Source organism: Anas acuta, chromosome 6, assembly GCF_963932015.1.
Source record: "Anas acuta chromosome 6, bAnaAcu1.1, whole genome shotgun sequence".
In the NCBI taxonomy this organism is placed as follows: Eukaryota; Metazoa; Chordata; class Aves; order Anseriformes; family Anatidae; genus Anas; species Anas acuta.
In genome coordinates, this window is record NC_088984.1 from 8,767,270 (window position 1) to 8,792,287 (window position 25,018).

The 25,018-nt window shown below is 36.5% G+C and overlaps 1 long non-coding RNA gene across 10 annotated transcripts in view; it reads left to right on the top strand.

The window, feature by feature from the left end:
• Positions 1 to 25,018, top strand: part of LOC137858904 (uncharacterized) — a 296,077-nt gene that overhangs the window by 86,838 nt on the left and 184,221 nt on the right. For all 10 annotated transcript variants that reach the window (XR_011098068.1, XR_011098066.1, XR_011098064.1 and 7 more), the window contains exon 3: positions 17,375 to 17,441. This is a non-coding gene — a long non-coding RNA (uncharacterized lncRNA). The remainder of the gene's footprint in view (positions 1 to 17,374; positions 17,442 to 25,018) is intronic.

Below are 25,018 nucleotides of genomic sequence, written 5' to 3' on the forward strand. Positions count from 1 at the left end.
AATCAAATTTTGTTATCAGAAAAACTGACACAACATTAATTCCTAGAAAAATGATCAAATATGTAATTTTACTTACACTTAGATTAAATAACGGGCACTAAAACTAATAAGCTATTATATTTTATATTCTGAATTGAATTCATATAATGAAAGACTAATTTGGTTTGTACTTGGAAAAATGCCACTGCTGTGCTCTAAAAATTGCATGTGGAATTGAAACATTGACTAAACTGTGAAATAAAACAAAAGTATAAGGCAGATGTATAATGCAAAGGATTCGCAATTTTTTCTCTGTCTTAGGCTTGATGTTTAATGGGCATAATGGCGATGTTGTGTGAATAGATACAAGCTGTGAACTCTGTTTAATGGAAACAAGATAATAGAATGCTCAGATGTATCTTTTAAAAAGGGAACATGAAGTGGCTTGTAAACAGAGCCTGCAACAGTGAGGGAATTGGTGATGGACTCAGCTGGATGTGGAGCTCAGCCGCCTTGGTCAAGCCAGGGCAGATATTTTCACTTTGCTTCATGCAGGGCAGTCATCTCTCTGAGTGTGCCTGTGTTTCATTCAAGGACAGGCAAGGTCTTCTTTCGTGTCATTTTTCATCACTTTTCCAGATAAGTGGCATCCTTACTCTCTGCTTGTTGTCAGACACCAAAGCAGTTTCAGATATAATTTATGGGCATGATTTATACATCAAAACACCTGTCAAACCGAATCCTTAAAAAATAAATTTTAGAAGTCTGGAGAGGGACATATAAATGGCACACGTTACAGTTTGATTTGGGGACTGTTTGTTCACAGAGGTTTTAAACTGGCATCTGACTTGTGCCTCCTAGAAGCAACAACTGGGTAGGTTGTTGCATAATCCAACCTTGGTATGCCAGAGTGCAGCTAGAGGGAAAGATATACATGCTTTTACACATCAAAAGTACACTGAGAATCCCTTTGACTGCTTAAAACAGTTACTCTGTAGGGTATGTGGTTTGCCAATTCCCACGTTATGTATAGTTAATATTGCTGGATAAATTAATGGATAATTAAATATCTTGAAAAATCTTTATGAATATCTTATAAAATCTCATTCACAATGGAAATTGTGAGGCCAGAACTGAGAAGAGATTTAAAAATGGGTTAGACAATTCACAGTTTGGCGGTTTCTACCAAGCATCACAGTTTATTTTTATATCTTCTGGGTCAGGAAAGTGCTCAGTTTGTGATCACCAGACCCCACATGTGAATGCTGTGGTCAGGTTCACTGACCTTCATGTTTGTTTTCTCAGGGTTTTTCTTAAATGTCTGCAACTTGTCACTAATCCTATGGGATGCTACAGAAATTCTAGTGTTTGGCCCTGACAACAAAAACCCTTCCTAGAGAGGAAGGGAAAAGAAAGGGGATATTACTGAGAAACCAGTAACTGAGGAAGCATGAAGAAAAATAAGGTCATTTTTTCCCCCTGTTATTAAAAAGCATCCAAGGTATATATTCAAGTGTATAGAACAGAAGCTCATAGCTGCTGGCAGGTTCATAGGCTGGAAGGATACCTGGTCCTGCAGGGCACAAGAAGGGCTGTCATCCCATTCAGAAGACAGTGGATCTGGACTTGAGAGTGTTTCTGTACTTGAGTATTAACAAAAGGTTACCTGGTCCAATAACTGGGATGTATTTTATTGCTATGATTTTTTGAAGGAATTGGTTTGGGTTAATACAAATATATATATTTCCCCACCAAAATGAAATAAACTTAAGCTCTGTTTTTACTACTTTATTATGAACAAAAAAATATTTTTTGGATAAAAACTCAAGTATTTTATCTGACAGTGTCAGAATGAAATATTGAATACCTTGTTTCTGAAGATTTTTTTCAGCTTCATGCTTTAGACAGTTTTTCTATGAATTCCTGAATAGTTTGCTTGATCCAAATCTGAATTTACAAACAATAAATCAGCAAATATCTGTCAAAAATATGTACTGTTCTATAACATTTAAAAAGAATACAAACCATTAAATACTTCTAGTACACAAACAATATTTCCAAAGAGATGTTACTAAAATCTACATTTCAGTACTCTGTTAAAAAAAAAAAAAAAGAGAAAAAAAAAAGAAAAAAAAGAATTGTCATCCTTTCAGCTGGTCAAGAAATGAGAGCTGCTGAGGCAAACAAGACATTTTGATTGATATCTTGGTACTGCCATAGGTAGGGATCTGTCAACACTTCCTTTATTAACCTCAGTGTGCAGGCAGTCACAATGACTATGTTGAAATTTCATCCTTAGTTGTGCTTGTTGTTTAAGTTCTTTCAGCTTTCAAAAATAGTTTAAGCTACTGTGTTTCCAAATTTAGAGTTGCAGGAGACAGAAGAACAACAATAGGAAATAATAAGTTGCTGGCTCCTACACACACTGCTTTGTGCTCCTACTCTGAATCTATCAACCAGCTAGCTTATATAATGCCATTTTCCATCTGTTATGTCTAACACATGATATTTTGCATGAGAAAAGGGACCATCATATTGCTTTTTATTCTGAGTTTATCAGGGTGCTCAGAAATGCTGTTAACTGTTTCTCATATTGATTGATTTGTTAGGTCACAGTCTCTGCCTTGTGTCCCACAAGACTCATGTGAACCTAAATATAAGCAAAATAAACATCTCTTGTAAGAGAGGGACTGTCTCTTCATCTTAAATTATGAATCCATAAGACTGGAGCGAGGAATTATTTTAGTCTTGCATAGTATGAATAATGCATGTAGCACCATTATAAACTTCCTGCACGTTGTGGAATGAGAATGTACCGTTATTTTAATAAACATTCATAACACTCACCATAACTGTTCTGAATGCTTTATTGCCAAAAGAAATTGTGATCCCAAGGACATTCAGAGATGTTGGTCTCATTAATACATCCAATTATTAAAACTTAAACTTATAGCTGTATTATGCCCCTTCTCCATTTGACATGGGCAATTAGTCAAAATCTCTGAGTCTTGTAGGTTGCTTCTGTTAAGATATGTCTGTAAGGGAACTGGTTATTTTTTATATACAATACTATTTAATTAAAAAAGGTAAAACCTCTCTTTTTTTTTTTTTTTTTTTTTCTGAACATAAGAATTGAACAGAAGATGCATTAACTTCTTGAAGTTCTCAGCTTCTTTCAAATGATATGTAACCCCAAATCATTCCCTGTCACATCATCAATATTTCTGTGGCTCTGGGAGCAGCTTCCAAACTGCTTTCTTAATTTCCTTTCTTTCACTTTCTGCAGTTCCTGTTATCCACACCCAAAAATGTCTGCTTTCAATCTAGTAGTTTCAGGCTATGTTAATATTCAGGAAAAGGCTATGAAGCTTTATAGGCTGACTTGGACCCCATTCTCAGCTGAGAACGTTGTTCTCAGTGGTGCTCCACTGGTTTTAGCCTGAAAGAACCACTGAGGGCTGAAAAATGCTGATGGAAGTTGGCAGAGGAGCTCTGGAAGTATCATATGGAAATGACACAGGTAGCTTTGAGAAATAGGTAGAGGTTGAATTGCTGTTTTGCCTAAGGGGGATTAGGTTCAATGAACAGCTAATGTTCTATTTTGAGGGTCTGTGTGGATTTAAATGACTTAGAAGGCTCTGTCTCACCCCTCACATGGATTTGAGAGTGAAGAAAATTTGGATGAGTTTGAAATTAAAACTTAATGAAGATTAGAGACCATGGGGGACTTTGCAGCCAACAGTCTCTTTGATAACAACAGTGACTGTGAAAATTTTCTCCTTTAAATTGCTTAGATAATAATTGAAGTAAAAAGAATATACTACACTAGATTGCAGGCTTTCTACTTAAAACAATAAAGTTTTATATTTTTAAATAAACTGGTCAAATCATATGTAATCATTTATTCCAGAAAGGTCCACCTCTTTGTCCGTCTTTTTGTTTCCATTTCAAAGCTGTCTGCAAACTCAGCAAGGCAGTCTAAAATTTTTGGAAATGCACCTATTTGCTGTATTCACAGAGAGATAGAAGTGGGCTTTTCAAAGTGGAAATAAGTATTTTTCCTGGTCGGAATTATAAAACTAAGTACCAACCCTGTTGTAATTACAACAACAAGTCAATTGTGTTTTAAATCATTAGTTTTGGGACATTTATTCATAAGAGTACAATTGCTATTTTATGAGGAAAGGAGTAGACGTTAAAGGGTCCACTTTTGTTGATTCAAAGCTTAAGAATATAAATCTTTTTGCTTTGATGTCTATAAGAAGAAGCAAAGGAGACTAACGTTAATCAGTGTAGAAAATTTGTTTCCTTCTTCCCATTGCTTCAAAAATGATTCTTATTATGGACCCATAGATTTTAAAACTGGGACATTCAATCATTTACTCTGACATTGTGTCATAGAGACCATGGAATTTTGTCTTACATTGAATCTGTTTATGCTAAACCTGTATCTTCTAAATAGGTCTCTACTCTTGATCTGAAGCCAGCAAGACAAGATAAATTCATAGTATGCTCCAATAATTATTCATATATCCATATAAATATCCATATAAATACAAATATATCTTAAACATATCAATCCCCAGATTTTCACAGAATCATATAATTATTTAGGTTGGAAAAGACTTCTAAGATTATCAAGTCCAACTATTAACCAGTTACTGCCAAGTTTACCACTAAACCATATTCCTAAGCACCTTTACACTTCTTTTAGATAACTCCAGGAATGGTGACTCAAATACTTCCTAGGGCAACCTATTCCAATGCTCCGTAATCCTTTCAGTGAAGAATTTTTTTCCTAATATCCAATGTAAACCTCCCCTAGTGCAACTTGAGGCCATTTCCTCTTGTCCCTTTGCTTATTACTTGGGAGAAGTGACTGACTCCCACCCAGCTTCAGCCTCCTTTGATCTAGTTGCAGAGAGCAATGAGGTCTCCTTCAAACCTCCTTTTCTCTAGGATAAATAAACCCAGACCCTCAACTGCTCCTCATCAGACTTGTTCTAGACTCTTCACCAGCTTTTTTTCTCTTCTTTGGATGTGTTTCAGCACCTCAATGTCTTTCTTGTAGTGAGGGGCCCAAAACTGAACACAGTATTTGAGTATAGCCTGTATAGCACAGTATAGCCTGACCACAGTTTTGATCCACAACTTTACTACAAAACTAGGGAGCTCTTAGCATTCTTCTTCTTCTTCTATCCATTTTTGATGTCTTTGTGTTCTACCAGAACTAGAGAGTATTTGTGTGGGGATCTGCTGAGGTTGCATTACGTCACCACAACAATGAGGGATAGCTGAAGGTTTAGCACTATTGTTTTATGGTTATGTGTAATGGTTTACTGAGTTGCTTGTCACCCTTGGAGGGCAAAGTCATTAACTTCAGCATAGGTACAAACCCTGGCTGAGTTTTTGGCCAGAAAGCTTATCTTCATGTGACTTTATGAACAGTGCTCTTAGGTAAAATAGCAAGGGAGTATCACATGAAAAAATCAACAGCCAGTGGTTTATTTTTCTTTATTTTGTTAGGCACAGTGTCCTGTACTCTGTCCAGAGCTCTACACTCTACCACAGATGTCCAAGTTATAGGACAAACCTAAGGGCGTAACACTGATTTCCCCTTTATGTTCCCCTTTATGTGCTGGCTTGTTTCTTTCATTCTTTAGATTACTTTTCTGCTACTCTTTGTGATCCATGCATGGTTCTCAAAAGTGCGTCTGCACTAAGGATTTGTCTCTTACTTACTTTACATACTTATTTTACTGCACTACTTAACTGTAGTGCATGGCTGTTAATTATTTTTGCTTCTATCAGTTGTTACAGAAGCCTTTATCATCTTCCTTAAAGTATGTTTTCCAAAACAATAATATAGTTTTTTTTTTTTTCCCCTATACATACTTTTTAAATTTCTTTTCCTAGTACCCTACTAAATTCTCTCTCTCTCTCCCCTCAATGAGATTTTACTCTGGTTTTGGGTCTTGTCAGGCTACTTAATTGAAGAGCTTTTGGGCTGTCATGTTTTGCTGTTTTGACTTTTGCTGGTGTTTCAATAAGGAAAGCCACAGTACAAGTGATATTTATATTCAGATCAGTTATTGTTCATTCAGTCTGTAAGAGTATTCCTGGCACAGAACTTGTTAAAACTTTCACCTCTGGTGAGGCCTGTTTATTTGTTTGTTTTTAAGTGAAATAGTCTTTGGCAAAGGAGAGGTGTCTTTCTAATATCTAAAGATTTTTCTACTTTCAGTCATTAAAGCCAAGAAACTGAAACTCATACAACTCTGCCAAGTAGAACCATGTATAACTACAGCTCTTGTCACAGCCTGTTGTGGCTGCTGGTGAGTGTTAAAGTAGACTTATACACCATTTCCACCATTATTTAATTTTCACATAACTACATAAAACTCAAGAACAACTAAGTTCTAAATAGAAAGAAAAATAAATTTAATCCTCTATTATTATTTTTTTTTCCTAATCGAGAAATTAATTTGGCTCCTTCTCTCTTCAGCTTTATTTCTGGTTCTTTCTTCTTCTTTATTTCTGCTTTTTGTGATTTTTTTAAATATATATTTATTTCTATTTTCTAGCAATTCAGAACCATTAACGATGAGCATGTGATAGTGGTTAGCCCTATTCCAGCTGGTGGAATAACCACTTTTAGTGCAGAAACAGAGACCTTTTGTCTTCTTGTCTCTACACTCTTTCCTGGTTTAGCCATAAAATATAAAACTTTTTAAAAAAACAAAAACAACAAACAAACAAAAAAACAGATGACAGATCACTGGTTTGCATTTTCCATTGTTTCCATCATGAAACAGCTTTTCTTGATGACTTGAAATGTTTCTATGTTTTCAGTAACTTTACCTTCCAACAAGCTTCCTAATGATACGTCATTTAAGAAAACAAAAGGAATGGGTGATCATATAAGTAGAGTATTTAGATCTGCATTTACTATAGTCAGATGCAGTGCTAGCTCATGATGAAATTTAAGGTTTGCTTTTGTGTAAGAACTACTTCAGTAGGCTGTTTTTAAAGATTCTTGTCATTTTATGAAGGTGAAGTAGTCTTTGCTGCTTGTTCAAGTTATGCTGCTGCACAACTTTGAACAGAGACTGAAATGAAAAAGAGCTGCAAAAAGCTGAAAAACAAAAAAAAAAAGCATTAGAGTAGAACTTAAAAGGTATGAAGTTTTTGGACTTGTCTTCTGTGTAATGTTACCATCCTTGGTAAGTAAGACAGCTGAGCTTTTTTAGTCAATAAGCCAGTAGGGCAACATATTCATCTTAAAAGGTGCTGAAGACATGTTAAATAATAAGGAAAACCTGCTAGCAGACTTCTTTATAGGAGTCAAGGTATGATGTGTTCAGTAATTAAAAAGGTCTCTGTTTTGTACTTCTTGGGTTTGGCCTTAGAGGTAGTTGAATTACAGTACAGCCAGAGATTTCCATATTCTATTGGCACCTACGCAAGATGGGGAGACACCATTTTTCTTGCTTATTCATTGAACTGAATATCAACCTCCGGCCATTCTTCTGGTCCTCACTTTGAAAGAATGCTAATTACTTCCTAATTGCAGCAAACTGGCATCAAATCAATCTCTACTTAGAGGAAATTTTCATGCTTGTCAGACAATAAAAGACTTGTGTGTTGATGAGCTCCTTTGATTCTGCTTAAAATTTACACATTGATATCTTTGAATTATGATTTTCATTAGAGGGAAAAAAATATATATGGGAGTATATTTTGTAAACCTATCTAATTATATTTAGGTAGCAGTTATTTGAAGAAGCCTAATTCATTGTCTCATGAAATGAACAACTCTAGAAAATGTCTCTCTTCTTAATTTGATGCTTACCTAATGACTATTTGGTCATTAGGATACACACAGGAGGAGTTCTTAAAGGAGAATATAAGCAAGAAATCAAAACAGTACCCAAAGTAAGAGCAGGGTACTGTTGTGCATACCCTGTATAATCATGGAATGAAAAGTTTATTAAAAAAAAATTCATATCCAAAGCACTGGCACCTTGGACAAGATGATCATTGCATGTTGGTGGAAGGAAAATGGAAATCAGACAGCTTTTACCTAAGCTTTCTAAAACAAAAACAAAAAAGCTGTGAGATGAGGTGATATCTTGATGCAAAATACAGATCTGGACTTATTATACGTCTTTGGTATTCTAGGCCTGGTATTTTAACAGGCCTAGTGTGGAGAAATTTACAAACCCGGATTTAGAATTCAAATACGCAAACTCCACTGTGGATCTTTGAATCCACAGATTTCCATTTCCCCCCCACTTTATGCTCCTGAATTAGTTCTTGAGCAGTCAGAGGTCTGTAGAGGGCCCCTGCCTTACCAGTGAGGCAACGGTGCCGATTGTAAAGCTTTCTCTGCTCTTTGTTTATTCTAGGCTTTTTCAGTTGTTTCTAGTCCTTATATATCTTCCCTCCCAAAACTTCTTTACTTGTATTTTGCTTAATTTCTCTTTCTGTTAGCATAATATGTAAAATCTGGGGAAACTCATTGAAAACGTCTTAATTCCTTGTGTCTTTTACATAAGCTCTTAACTTTGTTTTCCTTGCACATTTCCAAAAATAATTTTAAGGTGCAGAAGTCTGTCTGAAAAGTCTGCCCTATATCTTTGGGTAATTGGAATATTTAAAATCATGTACAATGCAGAGTCATGCAGTGTGGTCTAGCGCACAATTAACATCTGCTGGGTACTTTATTCCTCTGGCACATCTCCAATGCATGCTGAGGATGTGAGCACAGCATAAGTCAAACAGTTTGTCCAAGTTCTTCGACCAGGGAACAATGGCTTATGGAACACTTGAACAATTATATACATTTATGTAGTGGGCATTGATGATGACTAGTAACATAAGCATTTTGTGACTACTGTGGAATATCTCTGTAAATACTTTTTAGTACACTCATTTATTGAAATTACTGGATACTGGCATGTTTACATTTGTCAAAGTGCCTAGTTCATTAGCAGAAAAGAAAAATCAATACATTGAGGGCAAAGGAAAAAGGAGAACCGCATAATAATAACATAGATGAAACTGCTAATTTTAAAATGAGGGAGAATTTGCTGGGTTTAGATTTCATTACGTCAATAAAACTGTATCTCATTCATTTTGCTCATTTTTATGCTCATTCACCTTCACATAAAGCTCTTACATGAATTTTATGTTCCACCTATGCTTGAAAAAGTGCATGTTTTATTAGGTAATATGTGTAACAACTATTAAGCATTCTGTAAAGAAGTGGGAATTGTCCCAGTCACTGCAGTAATCTTATTGTGAGCAATAACATTTTTGACAGTGGTCATGGACTGAGCTTCTGCAGCAGTTTCTTTTTTAGGTTACTTCAAAGAGTTTGAAACTGAATGTTTCCAGATAGTGGAGAGAAACAATAATTGTGCTTCTGAGCATCAATTCAATTGTTAGAATTGCTGCATTATTTCAGTCCTTAAAAATATTTACTGCACTAGATGCAGTAATATCATGGAGATTAGGTGGAATGTTATGGAGGATTCCTGTAAAATATGGTAGATATTTTATATTTGTTGCTTTTATTTTTTTATGTTTAAGAATAGAGACATTCCTGAATATGATAAGGTAAAAGGATATTAACATAGCTGTGTACTGCCACAATAACGTAACAAAAATGTCATGTAAAATGATGTCCCAATGGTTAGAGGATTGGATTTTCAAAAACTAATTCTTAATTGCTTCAATTTCCATTCTCTTTGTGTAGAACTGTTATTTATGTTTTCAGCACCACAGCAATTCAAAGGCACATGAAAATTCATGCCACTCCAGCAACATAGTGCTACTTTCTGAGGCAGTGAGGCCGTCAGAAAATTTGTTCTTTTTGTTTTCTCTATTTAATATGACCAGAAGCACCACTTTGGGGTTTTCTGAGCAAGTGCAGGGGGAGGAGGGAAGGCTTTATTTACTGCCCACAGGTCCAGCAGCTAGGGGACTGCTTGGGACAAGTCATGATTTGGTTCAATTCCCAGCTCTGGGCCCTGGGCACACATGAGAGTGGGACACCACATGCTGGTTTTGCTTTCCCTCTAAAAAGGGCAATGCAATGAGGGTAATTATAGACATTCTCAGGATGACCATAAAGGCCTAATCCAAAATTTACAGCTCTCAGTGACTTTGACTGGCTTTGAACTGGGTCCTTGGAGAGAGATTTTACATTTAGGCAGAAATAGAGACTTAGAAATTCACACTGGTAACTTTAAAGGATTTTAAATAGATAATTTTCCTGGCCTAATCCTTTGATCATGATTCCCTGTTTGCAGATCTTCACTCAGTTTTTATCAAATTACACATCTTTTACTCTCTCTCTCTCTCTTTTTTTTTTTTTTTTGAGTCTTTTCTAGGCTACCTTCAGACTACCAATGATTTCTGAGTTTTTTTTTTGTTTGTTTTGTTTTGTTTTCATTTTAATTTTTAAGCAATTTATCAGTAGTGCTGCCAGCTGTCATAGTTGTTTTCATCTGATGAATACACTGGTTGGTTTGGGTTTTAATTGTTGATAATAATTTTTTATTTAAACTGTTAATTATACTCCCAATACCATCAGTTGTCTTCCTTTTGTTATTGCATGTCTGCATGCAGTATTGAGACTGCATCTCGAGGTTGTAGCTTCCAATTTCTCTCTGTAATCTCTAAACCAACTTGAAATCAAAATACGTTGGTACATATGTGCTTCATTACATAATGGACTTCCAGAGTTTCATTAGCATCTGGTGTGTTGCTTAATGTTGTCTTGAAAAGTTAATTAAATATTATGCTATTAAGAATAGTTGTATTTTATTATATATATATATATATATATATTTACCAATAGAATAGGGTGCTACAGGAAAGAAATAAGTGAACGATCAAGAGCATCACTGTGCTTTTTATTTATCTCTTCTGTACTCGCTTTTAATAGTAACAATCACCACAGTGGCCAGACATGTAAAAGCCCAATTTTGAGATGCAGTGAGCTTATAACAACTCCAGGAGTTATTTATATTTAGTTGTATCTGCAGCTGCTCAACATTCTGTGTTGGACTATATCTGAAAGGACTATTATTTCCTAATGTTAAAATAAGCTAATGCATCAGCTGTTTATTTTATTTATTTTTATAAGTATATACTGTTAGCCTGATTACATTGTCTGTGTACATTGCCTACCAACAGCAGTGGTGTAAACCTTTGAGTTTGTTGAATGATAGAAGAGCCTGGATTGACTCATCCCAGTGACTACCATAGCAGGCTGTACTGACTTTAAAAGGATGGCACTGGGATGTGTTCAGTTTCCACTGAGATCATCCTTAATGAGTTATGTCACCTAGATCCAGACTTAAATCACTCTGAAGGCACAGAAGGACTTTCAGCTTATGTCAGTGAGCACCTCCAGAGGTCAGTAAGACCATCCTGTTTCTGCAAAAGTAAAAACAACTTAATCTAAATCTTCTTAGGCCAAATAGATCTTTAATCTCTCCTTGAAAGCCTCTAGGATTTAGGAATTCTCTTCTACTACTTCACCCTTCCTTAAATTCATGGAACTGGTATATATAATCAATATGCTCTTTCTAAACTTAAGCAAATGTAATTTTGTTGACCTTTCCTCAACAAGTTATTGTGGACTGAAAAATCTGGACTTCTGTTTTTTTCTTTTTATTATGGGATAATGCCATGTGAAGATCCCGAGTTCATCTATTTGTGCTTAATATAGACCTTCTTGTGTTTCATTTCCACAAATTTGAAAAAGAAGGCAATAACATTACCCTTACTATCAAGGTCTTCTGAGGATACATTCATAAAAGAATATGCATCACTCTAATAATAAGAGACTTGTAAGCACCTAAAATACTCAGAAAGATGTGTATGTAATAACCATCATACCAAATAGCAGGCTTATATTTACACACCCCTTATAAAGGAAGTTATGTACTTATCATTATGATATTTGTTTACTTTTTTGATAAAAAATTGTTTTACTTCTTTCTTGTGAGAGGTAAGAGTGAAGATCCCACAGCATTTGTGTAATTATCACCCAGGACAGCAGTTGTCAGCCCGGACTGGAAGTGAAAAGGCAGGTTTTACTCCTGGCATGCTGCTGAAACTCCTTTCTGCAACCAGAGACAAGGACTCCTGTCTCATGTCAGTTGTTTTCTCCCAAAATGAAGAGAGGTTCTCTGAGCGGTGGATTCAAGACACCTGAGTGAGATATGCTGCTGAATTGTTTGAGTCCCAGGTTCCCCAGTGCGTGGGTGCTTGGAGGAGTGAAATCTGAGCGTAACAAAATGAAAATTCTACTTCAGTCCCTTGACACCTGTTGAAAAAATCTTTTCTGCAAAAGGTATAGATCTAGTTTTAAGTCAAGGATAAATGCAGTGTTTATGAAAGGCAAGAAATATGCACAAATGGAGAATGAGCCTGACCTGCATGAGGTGTTCCAAACAGTCCCATCTTCTTTATTAATTGGATTTTATCAGCTGCTATAATGCAGTGAAATACCACATTTTATGGACTCACTTAGGAGAGGGGGGTACCTAGGTATTTCAGTAAATATTGCCTTTCTGGTGGGAGACCTTTCTTCTGAAACTTGTCAAAAACCTACAGTTGCTCACAGAAACCCTGGTGTGCTGGACCATGTCATGCCCTAATGAAATGTCAGACACAGACATCTACCACACTATTGAGTGGTTGCTCTGAGGCAAGGATATGTTGCAAGGTCACTGGGCAAAAAGCTTTTAGATCAGCCTGCTGTGTTATGGGAGACCCTGTTCTGTGATTTCCAATTTGCACTTCTATTTTGCAATCCATGCTGCATAATCTGGCCATTCGTCAATGATATCAAAGAACCAAAGAAGCAACAGATGAACTGGGACAAAGAACAATAATTTAAAAACTGCAGAAGTTGCTTGTTGACTGATTGAATGTCCTTTATGAAATGCCAACCTTGCTGGCATCTGAAGTCCAGTACCCTTTTGGCATTACAATAATAGAGCAAGAACTAAAGAAAAGGAAGAATAAGACAATACAATTCTCTTTGTTCCTTAGCAATACCATGAGGTTATACCTTGGCTGAAAGACACAGAATTATCAATTGCAATGCAACAGCGGCTCTGGCTGAAAAATCTTGTGTTCTTTGGGTGTCAGAGGGCACATTGCAGTACTTTGTAATACATCTCTCAGTAAACAACACTGATAATACACAATCCTTCCAGGCTCCCTGAGCAGCTTTGATGTCATTCTAATAGGACTGAGAAGTTGTGCCAGGCAGTGGCCGTGGTGAGAAAATGGACACACTTCTTCAAACCTTCTGTTTTAGGAATCTCTTCTGAATATCTGAAGTGTCAGTATAAACTGTTGATCTGTTGCTGAGGTTTAACAGGTATTGCTAATCAGCCATATTAAATGTAACTTATCAACTATATGTAGGTTGTTTTATTTGTGTTCAGGAATACAGATGCTTTCAGACCACTCTTAGGTGGAGTCAGAGGGATTATTATGGAAGCTAAATATGGAGGTACTTGATATTTTTTTGAAATGAAATTAAAAACTCTTTTAAGTTTGCCCCCAAATAACAAGAACCCATCTGACAGCTGGTAATTCATCACTGGAAGGCATATAGAACAGATGGGATTATATCCATTTGTTGTCAGCAAACGATACAAAACCAAATACATTACTGCAATGAAAACATGGAAGAATATTGTTTCTAGACTTTTGGACAAATTTGTCTCAGCAGCAGTTCCATGTCATCAGTTATCTTTCTAGTTAAGGATGCATTCTGTTCTCTCAGATACTGGATACTTTTCATGAATAATTCTGAAAATTCAGGAAAAAAAAGTGTTAAGGAATGGAATTTTTTCACTTTTCCAATTCCAGTGATTTATTGCAGTTGAAGATACAGTTTTACTTGGTATAGATTGTTTTTCAAAAATTGTTTTTGATGTATTTCCTCTGATGTCAGTTTTCCTGCTTAGTCTTCCTGAATACCCCAGCTGATCAACAGTTGCTACAAATATCAGTTTTAAACTAACAATGCTAAGTCTATTGAAGCTATTGGAGTACCACTGGTGTCTAGAGTTATTTGTCATTAACAGGAAATTACTGGCCATCCCACAGAACAATGTTTCTACCACATTTGCACTACTCCTGCAATTCCCCAGGCTTATACTTTGCTAGCCCTCTTGGGCTATAAAGTGACTCCAGGGCTAGATCTGGCAGGCAGGGCCGTTGCCAATGGTTTTTCAGTATTTCTCTCAACACAGCTCCTTTTCTTTGCTGTGCTCAGAGGCTAATGTCTGATTTCAGATACAAGTGCCATAAGGATATATAGTTTTCACATACTTTGGATAGTTCAAATCCAGCTTTGTAGGTCATATCTTCATACTTGCTATACAAACTATAATCAATAATTTAGGCAAACAGAATTGAACTTACACATGGCAGTCAGCTGTTTTGTTTGATTAGTGGCATTTACCAATAGGTACATCTCTAAAGGAACAAGAGCGATTTTTTTTTTTTTTTTTTTTTTTTTGCTTGGGTCTCTAGACACCAGACTGTCTGCAGTTGTGTGCAGATGGCATTATGATGTAGAAGTCACCTTGCTGGTTTTAGGAACTTACTGCTTATGCATCTATTCTGCCAACTGGTCTCTGAGCCTTTCCCCTGACACTGGAAGGATATCAGCAATGCAGCAGATTGTTAAAGGAGTAGCACAGCAGATTTCTGCAGTGCCCCCAACAGCCCACCACTAGCCCTGAGTTTAAAATGTCTTAAATTAGTGCCATAATTTGCCTAACAGGAACTTTGGGTTATCTGGAGATGCTGGAACTTTCTGATGCCCTAGAAATAAAGGAAAATCAAGCTCTTAATTAGTCTCAATACATGTCTTAGTCGATTAGCTGCTTTTGGGGGTAACTCTACTAAAACTAATGTTTTTAGACACATTCTGTATTAAGTAGGGAGAGATAGGAGACAAAACAACTACATTAGACTCCTGATCTGAATTGCTCTCTAGAGAAACTCGTCTCTTTCCATTAAGCAAAGAGGAAGTGTGGCATTACTAGACTCATTGGATGAAGTCGGCTTTTCTACATGCTGCCTGGTTTCCTCCCCATCTCCTTTCTGCACAAGTTGGTGCTTCCCTCCCCAAGCAGAAATCAGGCATGGCCTGTTCCGTGAATGAAGCCATAGGAATATGCTATGTTTTGCTCTGTAAAAGTGACACAGTAAATTTATCTTAATTTCATGAGTGTATATTTATTTCACTAATAACAAATGGAAGCATTCTGTACTGTGCCAAGCAAATATACTTCTGCAGAAATTGATAGCCCAAAAACTGTCTTTTCAAGATATGTAGTGATGCATGTTTGAAATGTTATGATTATAAATGAAAATCCAAAGTAAAAATTAGCAAGCTAGTCCAATTTATTAAATATGTATTTAGATTTTACACATACACCTGCTGTTGGACTAATTACTGCTGAGCTGTGTTCACTGTAGTATCATAAATTCAGTGTACTGATTAATTCCACTCTGCTCATTTGATGTAATATGAAGCTTCATTTTAACATCTTGAATGTAGGCAAACTAATTGTGATTTCTTGTTGGTTACTTTTTATCTAATATTACGATTTTACACATAGTTTAAGAACAAAATGCAGTTAGGTAAGAAGCCACCTTCATTTACAAGTAATTCTGAGAAAAAAAAACAAGTCTTTCAATTACTTTGCACTGTCTGCAGAAGTTTATTATTTCCATTTTAGAATAACTGATATGTAATTAGTTTGTTTTGCATCTTCCTTTGCTTTCACTTTGTCACTGGACTAGACCAGACTTATAAGAGAAATGTGTTCTGTAATTATATTTTTTCCCTTTTTCCAAAACACAGTCATTGATGTTACAGTTTCTGTGTAGTAATTTTATTTGTCAATTTTTGTGGTGCTTGCCAGTTGGGGATAGGATTCCAGACAGGTTTCTCAACCTACGTTTTTCTCAGAAAAAAATAAATAAACCAACAAACAAAAATTAAACTTATTCTTTGATTTCTTTATGTTTGATCTAAATCCAAATCTGATCCAAACCTAACTGTTTAAAATACATCCTAATGTGATCTAGACAGATTTTTTTTCTTCAAACTTAAAAATCAGGTCTTCTTAGAGGAGGTTTTGAGTATTATTTTTCTAGAGTATTACAATAAAAATTAATTCCAGATAGGTTGGGTAGATTGTGTCCAGTACAAAGATTTCATCTTAAAACTGAAGGTAAACATTTGTATGCTTTTTGAAAAAGTTATTGCATGTTCTTGATGTGTAAGACTTTCCTAGGCTGTTGCAACTGATGTGCTTTGCTTGATGGGTTGAACTCTTGACTGTGGAAAGCGATGTCATATGCTTAGTTAATATTCTTTCATAAGACTCTCTTAAACAGAAAATAACAATGTAGAAATTCATGATGATATGGACTAACCTTCTTCTGAAGGCTCATAGAGTGGCCAGGAGTCTTCTTATCAGATTTGGTAGGCTCTAGAAAAATTTGTCACCATAACACTGGGCAGAAACTAAGATCTGTCTTTTCTTGCCAGATCTCTTGAAGATGCCACAAGTGATCTTGTGCAAATCTTTTATCTGTATTGTACTAAATTGTATGGTTCTTTGTTTAATTACACTGTCAACAACGGGAATAAAACATATGCATTTTACAGACATGTGAAGATAACTCTTTGTAGCAGCAGTTCTTTTCACTACGCATGTAGGCCTACCATATTCTTTTGATGTGGGCAGCTTGCACATTAGTATCCAAAACAAACAAACAAAACAAATAACAGTACTAGTAACGAGCAAATCTTAAGTTTGGTATAGCCATTCTTAAGTTTAGTCTGGACTCAGTGCTACTGTAATTAGAAGTTCTCTAAACAATAAATCAATAAGTGTGGCATAAGATTCAGTGCTATTTCTGTAAGGGAATACCTGCAATGCAGTGTCTGTATGTGATAGTATCCGGGAGCCTCTGAAGAAAACCATAATTTCAAAAGCAAAACAAATATGAGTTCTTTACTCATGGAAAATTCCAGCAAGGAGTTGAGGTGGTGTTAGCTTAGAAAATCATAAAATAGGCATTAAGTTGGCTTTAATCAGTTATAGTAAAAGAAAAGTAACTTCCCACAACTAATTTCAGCTACTCTGTTGACTCTATATGCATACATTTCATCATAGCTTTTACCTTCTCTATTTTTTTGTGAGCATCTTCCAGCCTTTTATGATATGAAAACCAATGAAGGTAAATGAGAGGACTCCTGTGATGTTTGTGATGCTTCACAGTTGTGATGCCTTTCAATGATGTAGTAATTACAGGATTTTTTTTTCCCTAGGATACTGAGAGACTTTCAAGATACTGGGAGAACTGACAAGTCTGAAAATTGGAAAGATTTTCCTAAAGTGAGTAAATGATTTCAGAGTGAAATAACCATAATTGAAAATGTTCTGATTTCTAATTTTCCGTATGTTTGACTAAGCTTATTGCTTTCACTGCAGATATAGTCATAGTACCAGGAAGGCAGAAGGCAGCAGACGTTTAAGAATTGTGCCTAGCCTTGAGAGACTCTGTTATAAGGGATACACAGTTCCCACACTGTTGTTTTTTTTTTTTTTTTTTTTTTTTTTCCCCCATCTTTAACTACAATAGTGAATGAGAGATTCTGGTTGATTCTCTGCAAATACATTTGATATATTTTATGCATAAACACAATGGAAACTTTTGTCCCTTGGAATAAAAACTGTGCATGTGTTCATGGCAAATATGGGATTTTCTGTAAAATTTTTCTTCTAGAGTTGTATTTCAAATATATATATATATATATTTTTAACATGGTAATTTTTAAGGTACATTTTTTTTTTTCTCGTTATTCTTATCCTTTCATAATTCTGCAATGGTATTTACAGCATCTGTACCCATGTACAAATGAGTGCTATGAGTACTTTTAGGACAAGACTTTCAGGATTTGAGGAAGAGCATGTAAAAAAAAGGTTGCTTCCATAGTGAAGTTCTTAAATGAGTCTTGTGGAGGTGAGACAGAGTAACAAAGGCTAGGGAAACATGGCTCCTAATGGTTGTTTTTCCCTATTCTGGCCTAGTGAATCATTTTATTATTTAATTTTATTTATTTTTGATTGACAGGACAGAAGAAAAACAACTTAACCTATATAGTCTGCTAGTTTAAGAGGATCAGAGTTTAAGGGCTCCAGGGCAGAAGAGGGAATCAAATCCTGGTCTAGGATTCGACTCCTGCCCAGGGAGTACCCCAGTACCCCATGCTGCATTAAATCAGGCTACAGCAGCTTTTGACTGTTGTCTGTTCTGTTCCTGCTTGGAACAGCTCCTCATCCTCTGTGGGGCCCTCAGTGACTCCATCTGGGTTCTGGATTGCAGAACTTAAAATTTAAGTATATAATTCGATCTGTCTGTAAGTGAGATGTTCAGGTTCACACAGGGACTCTGTGGCAGGGTACCAGAGTGCTGATCTCACTACGCTCACACCAGTGAGAAGTGGTGGCATTTGATAGATCTGGAAGCAGATAAACTTGCTAAACTATGTTTGTTCATTTAGAATTAATATAGCATTCAAAAAATTTATTTAAATTCTATTATTTTGGCTGAAACGATCTTAACTGAATAGCAGTGTTTAACACCAGTGATCTCTGCAGATCTGTTCAAATGTGGGTAGTCACATTGACAGAGACATGTGTATCACAAAGCCACATACATTTCCATCCATCAATAACTTCACAGAAACCAAATAATTATTTTATTGTAAAATCTAATTTAATAGTAGAAGAGGGATGAAAGTATTAACCCCATGCAATAAAAAGGTACATTTTTACAATCACCTCGAGGGAGGTGATTGTCCCGCTCTACTCTGCGCTGGTGCAGCCTCACCTTGAGTACTGTGTGCAGTTCTGGGCACCACAGTATAAAAAGGACATGAAACTGTTGGAGAGTGTCCAGAGGAGGGCTACGAAGATGGTGAAAGGCCTGGAGGGGAAGACGTACGAGGAACGGCTGAGGGCACTGGGCCTGTTCAGCCTGGAGAAGAGGAGGCTGAGGGGAGACCTCATCGCAGTCTACAACTTCCTCGTAAGGGGGTGTCGAGAGGCAGGGGACCTTTTCTCCATTAACACCAGCGACAGGACCCGCGGGAACGGGGTTAAGCTGAGGCAGGGGAAGTTTAGGCTGGACATCAGGAAGGGGTTCTTCACAGAGAGAGTGGTTGCACACTGGAACAGGCTCCCCAGGGAAGTGGTCACTGCACCGAGCCTGACTGAATTTAAGAAGAGATTGGACTGTGCGCTTAGTCACATGGTCTGAACTTGGGTAGACCTGTGCGGTGTCAAGAGTTGGACTTGATGATCCTTAAGGGTCCCTTCCAACTCAGGATATTCTATGATTCTATGATTCTATTTTGCATAAAATGTTATTCCTTAACCAACAGAATATTAGCTTATAAACCCAATGCAAATTTAAATTGGTGATGGAAATTGATGATTCTGCAAGACTGGTGATAAGGTCCTATATTTGTGCAGAAAAGGAATCTCAATCTCTGCTGTTGTTACTATCACACTTGTGGTATTAACAAGAAATTTTTCTCTAATAGAGTAGTGAATTCAAGAGGCCTTCCTGGTATTGTCTGCCATTTTTTTTCTTACCACTACTTAGTTTAATTTCTCTCTTAAATCTCCTCCATCATTAATCTTATGTCTCCCACATTGGTATTAAGTGTCTTTTATGATATACCTACAAAGGACAGTGCAGCACTGCTTGCTTACAGCACAAGCTACTCATAGCTCGAATGAGCTAGGTAAGCTCAAATGATGGGATGCAGTATGACACTTACCAGGTGTCACCTATTGTATTCTGCTTCTCATTAGGACTTTTGTAGAACCACTTCTGCTAGTTTTCATTGATGCAGCACTGAGACAGATAGAAATCCTCTTGATAATATTGTGTAAGAAAGGTGCTGCTATTTATAAATGCATAGAAAGATACGTTATTGAAAAAGAAAAAACACACTTTTTTCACATTTTAAAAGAATGTTATTTAACTAGAAAACATCAGAAGACGTGAAAAGGACAAGGGTGCAAGAAATATAATGGAGTTTACAAAGTAGACAAAGTTGTATTTAAGATCCTATTAAAATGCTGTCATGGACTTAGTATATCCAAATCAGACTAAAGCTAGAAAAGATATTTAATGAGGATGAGAACATAGCTTAAAATAAATGTGAAAAGGATATAAATGTGAAGTAGCATGACATAAATTGAAGCAAGTTGAACAGAGTAATGGAGCAGGGCTTCTAACAGTGAATGAATGTTGCTTGCTTTCGTAGCATGCTTGGGGGTGTCAGGATGAGGGCAGAAGTGGGGAGAGGAAGAGGTGGAGAGATTCCATCAGTCTTTGGAAAACATGAATCGGTCATGAAGATTTAAATTGGGATACATTTTGATAGAACAAGAGACCTTCTACATGTAGATTTCAGATGGATACTGCAATGTTTTGGTATTACCTAGTATGGTGTAATCCATGAGTCTGTCATGGATTTAGCTTTAGTCTGGCAGTCTGTCTAACCAGCACATGACTTTTCTCACTCAACCTGGAGTAAAGGAAGGAATGAAGATGTTTGCTATTTGTCTTTACTGTGTGAACCTTGATTGACTCTTGCACAGTTTCTAGATGTGGGAAAATTTAGTTACACATCACTAGGGGAGTAAAGCACTCGATTAACTCCCAGTTTGTCCTTCACGGTTCCTGCTGGTGGGGACCAGTATGGGAGTGTGGATCCTCTCTCTCAGCCCATACAGGGTGCACTCCCTGTGTCAGCCCTTACTAAGTTGACAGTCAGGTGAGTTGTTCACTGCCTGATCTACATCTGAGGGTTGTTGCTCACTGCTTCTCATCTGCAGAAAACTCTGAGTGTTGGCTACAGCCCTATCACAGGCACAATCTCCACTCTCAGTCCTCAAACATCTCATAAATACCAGCATATTTTTGATGGCAAATATTTGTGCATTCTCTCCCTTGATACAAAGTTGGTATGCTTTGTTCCACACAGCCACTTGGGTATGGATGGAGGAAAAAAGTAGGGCAATTCTTAACATCTGTTGTGCTGTTTGCAGAAGGTTACCTCCCACAACATTTCCTCACTCCTCTCCATTCTGATCACCCTACCTGATTTACATGGTGAGACTGGTGTAGCTAACAGTGACACAGGAGAGCATTTCTTCTATGAGCAGTGAACGATCCTGACTTCTACTCAGATGCTCCCAGTAGCATTCATCTAAGTAAACAGGGCCAGCTCTGGCCAGCCACACTCACCAACTGATGCAGGAAAGCACTCTGCTTGTGATGAGATTGCTGTATCACTTGTCCTCCTTATTTCGTCTAAGCATCAAGGCACAAAGTTATCACCGTCATTTAAATTGGATTACTACAGTCAGTGCATTTTATCATATCACTTCTAAAGCCCAGTGATGTGGAACACATTAATTGGCACTTGTTGGGATGCACAGAAGTTTTCAAGTGTACAAAAGATTTAAGCATCTTTCAAAAAGTAATGCCATGACCTAAAACCTCTTTCAAACTGCCAGAGAGCTTTAAAAGAGGCCATTCTATGAACAAAGTAATACTAGGAGATGAGGAAAGAAAGATGTTTAAAAAAAAAAAAAAGTGAAAATTGTTCTTCACTTTTGTTCACTGCAGTTACCAAAATCAATGTCTGCAAATGTAACTTGTCTCATAAATCATTAGGTCACAAACCTGAACAATGTCAATGTGTTGTCACTATCCTATTAAATTAAATTACTAACCAAGGTAATACTTAACAGCACATTTCACAGGGAACAATGTTTTAATGTATTGAGGATGCCTAATAAATATAGCAGCTGGCTAACACGATTTGAAGGCTTTAGACAGAAGAAATACTAGAGAGAGATAAAGATAAAGGAGGGTGAAAAAAAAAAGGCATCTAGTCACTAGGGATATAGTGTACTGAAACACTAGATTGGCATAATGAGAAATGTCCTACTAAATCCCTACCCAGTAATTATCAAAGATGGGTTGATTGGATTAGATTTGGATCTGGCACCTTCAAACACAAGGGCGTAGGCAGACTTCCAGATAGCTGAGACTCTCACTTGAGCTATGAGAAGTACTAAATGGTGAACTCTGAGTCTTATTCTTACTAAATATTCTCTGCAACAACATTTATAAAGAGTATGGACAGGCTGACAGCTTCAGAAGAAAACAGAGCAATATGCTGATTTACACCAGCCAATAATCTAGTACATCCCCAGATGTTTTAAGATTAAACCATACTTCAGTTTTAAAGCTTGATGAAGTGTTCCACCTGAACAGTAATGTCCTTTTTGGTTTTATATTTGCTTTTTTTTTTTTTTTTTTTTTGGCAAAAGACAAAATTTAAACACATTTCACACAGTCCTGATCCTCCTGCCCAGTGCTTTAAAGGGGTGAGGTTTGAAGAACTCCTACTATTATGTGAAGTAAATAAGTAAGCAGCAAAGTCAGGTTTCTACATCTACAGGCTGGTGTGTACCCAGTCCAGGTAGCAATCTAGGCCAGAGTAGTAGCATACAGCAGAAAACGTAAATTAACATATAATTTAGGATAAATTCTAAAAGTGTCTCACTATGAAATTCTCATTTCACCAATTAAACATACCTTTAGCCTTATTTTGGCTTTTTATTTTAATAAAGAGTACATATTAGGGTCCCTTCCTGCACTTTTCCCTGTCTACATCATTTCAGGTAGCATCTGTAAAAGCAGAGTGATAGCTCTGATTAAATGCTCAGATCTTAGGGCACTTGGGTTTTCATCCAGCATGTTAAAATGCCTAAAGATGGCACATGCACTCCAACATTACATTTGGCACAATAAAATGAAAACCTAGCAGTGCTGGCCAAAATTCAGCCAAATGATGTTGTAAAAGGTTTGTGCTAGGTACAACAGACATAATCATTGTCACATTTTTTTGCCATTCTGCACAGAGGAACTTCTGTGGCTGTGTCTAACATTAACTATGCTACATTCAGTTCTTGGCTTCTGTGCTCTTCCCCAAGGAGAACATGCAACTCAAATGGCAAAATTTGATCCCTCTCAAGCTGTAGGGAAAAGAGGTAGGCAGGAAACAAAGGCAATGCAGGAAAAGGTTATTTTTAAATAACAGGAGCTCATGTGCCCTTGCTTTCTGTTGTTTCACAAGAGGAAAGGGACAGTGAGAAAAAGGAGCTGGTGTGTGGTCATGGTCTGAGATCCTAGACAGAATCAGCTGAAACACAGAAGTGCAATCAGATTCAATATACTTTGCATATATGGATTTTACTTTTATATATATATATATATATATTATTATTATTTGATACAATTTATAATGCAAAATGTTGTCTAGTAATGGGATAGAAGTCCAGTTGAAGATAGAGTATTGTTTGCATAGTGCAGTGTATTGTATGCACATTTTTGAAATATGTATATATCTTCTGGTTTTAGATGAAACTATAATCTTATTCTCTCACACTGTTATACTGTTATATAATGCTAATGACCATGATTAGTTTCTGAATCTTATGGTTTGAGATAATCTTTATTTTTATTAGATGTTTTATGGTAATTTTGAATTATGGCATAAAACATTTGTTTTGCAAAGAAAAAAGAAATGTTTATCTGAAATGCATGACAATTTATACTGAAGTTCAAAGCTATGTTAGGCTACATTTTATGATTTGTTTTCCTAGAGGCAATGGTGGTGGAGCATTTTCTTCTAGCATTTTCTTCTAGGTGATAACCAGGCAAAACTATGTTCGTAGCCTACCTGTTCTTCAGGTAGGGATGGGATAAAAATCATTAATAAGATTTACAAATAAGTTTTGATAAGTGTGTCTGTGTGGTCAGGTATCCTACCCTAGCAGGGTATATAAGAGTTTTATGGCTAACTTGAAATCCTGTTTCTTATTGACACACCCTAGACTGCTTTCCACCATGAGAACTGTCTCTATGTCTCCATACATAGTGCAGTACTTCTTACCTGTGATTTAAAATGGAGCTGTTTGCAGCTGTTTTTGTGGGCAGCACAGTACTGGCCTCAACTTCCTCTGCTGTCATGCCAGTGACAATCACAGAGACAAACATACCCTGTCTATGTTCACTCCTAGAAAGGTCTACAGCTGCCTTTTAACAGTGACAAGTTTAAAATAGTTGCTTAGCTGACAGAAAATGGTTTAACCTGGCTATCAAACAAATGTTGTCATAAGATAAAATTATCATTGTGCCCTGTAGCAATTAAGCAGTTGCTGCTTTCCTTTTCATATTTCATTCATTCAAGGCAAAGATGCCTTGTTAGGTCCTTCTGTTTGGGAGCCCTATTTCATGTTTCTCTTAATTTCCACTTTAAAGGTGATTGCATTTTTCCATATTTTTGTCCCTCTCTTTGCCAACTGCATTGATTTTCAGAGTTGTGCCCTATTTCTTGCTTTCTAATAAATTCTTGTCCACTGCTTCCATTTCTAAATCAATGTCTTTAATACTTCGAGAACTCATCAGTAAGAATGGCTATAAAATTTAGTCACTTCACTGACAGTTGTCTTTTGCTCATTGCTGAAAGCTACTTGTACTGACAATTTCCTTCAGATACTGTAAAGATACCTTTTTTTGGTGTTGTCAGTATTCACTTCTATAGTTTTGTTGGAAATAAAATTCACAAATTTCACTTGTGAAACTTCTAACTAACCTTAAGGGCAATCAAATACCCATTTGAAAGATATGTATAGATAGTTCATTGCTGTAATATGCACTGCAAATTTCACTTATCACAAGGTAAGAGCCTTGTGTGACAGGAGACTGCTCAGCAGTCCTGTACATTACAGATGTCAATCAGATATTGACACTGAAAATAACAACAACAACAACAGCATAACTCTCTCTATTCTTTTCACCAGAGCTCATGGAACTA